Source organism: Eupeodes corollae, chromosome 3, assembly GCF_945859685.1.
Source record: "Eupeodes corollae chromosome 3, idEupCoro1.1, whole genome shotgun sequence".
Classification (NCBI taxonomy): domain Eukaryota; kingdom Metazoa; phylum Arthropoda; class Insecta; order Diptera; family Syrphidae; genus Eupeodes; species Eupeodes corollae.
The window spans coordinates 28,853,499-28,856,978 of NC_079149.1; positions in this window are offsets into that span (position 1 = coordinate 28,853,499).

Below are 3,480 nucleotides of genomic sequence, written 5' to 3' on the forward strand. Positions count from 1 at the left end.
TTCGAACGACTTGTTACCGAATGTTAAGTCTTAAGAGTTTTGATCAATTAAGTCTTTGAGACAGAAACCTTAAGTTTGGTGCAATTTTTAAATTTTCAATTTAAGAAAATGGTTTTTGTTTTTTGTTTTTAAATAAAAAATCAAAAAATTCCAAATTAAACTTGTACTTTGATTTTGCCATATTTTTTAAATAAAAGCCGACAGTTTTCTGTTCCTGTAGGAATTTAAGACTTTTTGGTATAGCATAAAAGTGCCTATAAGATATAAATAAACGTGCCACGATTGATTTGATTGTTTATTTAAAACCTTACTTCCGTTGATTTAAACACAGGTAAGGTACCAACCTATGCTGAAATTAATTTATATGAAATATCAACTTGCATTATTTGCATAAACGTTAGTTTCGACTTTAAGCTAAGAAGCCGCAAGCAATCTCAGAACTTAATACTTTGGGGTTAATCTGTTTACCATCACCAATCTGCGATGCCTTTAGCTTTTCAATCACGAACCTCTAAATCCAATTCCCGAAGTCCAAATGATAGATCCTCATCTGGCATCATGTACATATATCACCAGCGCCCACCGTTATCCCCCCAAATATGTTTAACATAGACCATAACCTTTATCTTTAGCTTCCAGTTGAATTGTTCTCTTAAGGCGGTGTGATGGTTGGTACTGTCTTATTATTTGTGGTCTCTTTGGCTGATGATGCATAACCTCTGCGTATACTATTGTCTCAAAATGTAGGTACTCTACCGCTAACATTCGCCGCTTCCTCCCCACCGTATTCCGTACTCCCACATCACAGCAACATCAAGCGTTAATTGCCAAGCCATGCAAATGTTCATTATCCTCATATGTAGCATTATGACGTTGTAGAATATACCAAAGCGTGTTGTTTGTTTAATAATTATAATGACTGCCATAGGGAAAGTCATGCAATCTCCTTGTATCCTCGTATTCTCGTCCTCGTCCTCGTCCTGGCTCGCAATCGCATATAAATATTATGCAAACTCCAGTTACGTTGCTAATTAAATCAGAAATTCACCAGTTATTGGCTTATCCAACTCACATAATATACAATACATACATAATACGCGTGACGTTTTGTTTCCCAAGAATTCCGCTTCTAGCGTTCGTTGGGTGGTCGTCGAAGCGACGCTACGCGGCGTGTTCGCGTTTAATATTTGAATAGTAAGTTGTAGGTGGCTCTATAGTGTGTTCTCCCTATAACTGCACTGGAAATGCATTGTGTTTGCCACTTAAGCGCATGGGCTACATGCTACCGCACAGTACTTGTGCTCCTTCCGTTTTGCCAATAAGGAAAAACGGATGCAGAGGGAAATAATCTACCTACCTTTTCTCCCCCATTTTTAGCTCCTTTTTATATTTTCATTTTTCCGTTCTTTCCGTCATCTCCGTCAATGACGACGTTGTCGTCGGTAACGTTGCCACTATGAACAATTCTTATTTTTCTTCAAATACAAAAATAACGGTGAATTGTTGTACTTAAAGTTGGCCTAGAGACCTTAAGAGCTTCCTTTCCCAGTTATTATTTTATTTCTTTTTTCTATTTTTGTTTTCCTTTTTCCAACGCAGCTTTGTGTGACGTAATTGTGCCACTGGCATTTAATGCAGCGTTACAAACATGAGAAATAGAGGACTACTCATATGCGCTGCCGGTCGGTAATGTGGTGGCAATATGCAGGGGCGTTTGAAATGTTACACTCTTGCGCGAAATCCGGTACAACTTTGGCTTCTCTTTAGCCAAACCAACCGGATATCATTTCCAACACTTTGGGTTTTTGGAAAAAGAACCATAACAAAAAGAAAAAGCTATAAACCGGGCTCACATGCGAGTTGAAGGAGGAAAAGGAAGTTTGAAGGACACTTCTTGCAGTGGCATTCAAATGTCCTCACAAATAATGCAAATCTTTCTCTCTGTTGACAAAAAAAAAAACCCAAAAGTCAAACATGTGAATTATATATTTATGTAGAACTTAACCATAAGTCAACCAACAGGGTTGCCATAACCTGAAATAGCTCGTTAGACCAATTTTATTAAAAATTTTTGTAGTGGGCCAATTTTTATTTTAAAAAAATCTGATAAGAATTTACAGACTCCTACTTTGAGCCTTGGTAGGGGTTTAAAGGTTATTTTCCTATCGAGAGAAGATTGGGAGAATAACATCATGTCGACACAACCATCTTTACTGACGGCTCAAAGATGGAGTGCGGAGTTGGTTCTGGGATCTTTTCTGAGTCCCTAAATGTAGCCAAATACTTTAGGCTTCCTGACTTTGCTAGCGTTTTCCAGGCTGAACTGCTGGCAATAATTGAGGCATGATACTTAAACAAAACCCAAACCAAAACCGAAATGTGACTATCTTTAAAGACAGTCAGGCAGCTGTCAAAGCCATTAACTCGGCCACATCCTCATCTAAATTGGTCCAGCAATGTCGCGATGAGCTTGCGAGGCTGAATATTAACCTCGGTGTCACCCTGATCTGGGTTCCAGGCCATAGTGATATCGTGGGAAATGAACGAGCTAGCCAGATTGGCCTATAGGAGCTCATGCAGAGAAGTTGAGTATCTCTTACAACACCTTTTGCCGTAAGCTGTAGTGACCAAAGAGAAAGTGAAACGATAATCCATTTCCTCTGCAAATGTCCTGCTTTGGCAAACACTAGAATGAAATACTTTGGTAAAGCATTCCTTCTAGAACTTGACCTAATCTTTTTTCTCAATGCGACAAAATGGCTCTAACATAATCGCCATAAAGCTTCTCCATAAATCTTTCCCTTTCTATCACAGGTCAAACGAGTTTTTGGTATCAAAACGGCGCAATACAGTGCTAATTGGATCTCAGGCTAGGTTGCCTTGAGATCGCCATTTCTACCTTCAGCGCGTTTTTTAATTATTTTTAGCTGCAGAGCTGGGGCCCGGCAACTCGCTGGGGATCCCGACTGCGCTTATAACATCGTCAACCTCGACGTTGTCATCAGATTTGTCGGTTTCTGTTCCCCGAAGCCCCTAGAATCTCCTCGCTAATCCTCACAAGGTAAGAGGCGCTGGTCTTCTGCGGTTCTTCTGCCTTAACTACAGCCCAATCGTGCATGGGAACCAGCGGATTTTGCCTCTGAAGACCGCGGATCAGGTCCTGTCCGCTTGGCCTTATGCTCATGAGCGACAACCAAATGCGAGCCTTTGGTTGTCTAGGAATGTTCTTAGCTGGGATAAGATTGAGCTTCAAGCCCTCCCAGTCATTGCTAACCTTAGCAATGCTTTCACTAAGGAAATCCCTAGAAAACCTGTCCGCACACTTAATAACCCTATACCCCTTGAGCATCTCGCTAGAGTCAAAACTAGTGGAGGGCCCTCACTGTTTGTTATAGTGTATAAAAGCACCATCTCAGAGAGCTTGCCATCGATAGAGTTCCACACGTTCAGCAGACCTTTGCTGTTTGGAGGTCATCCCTG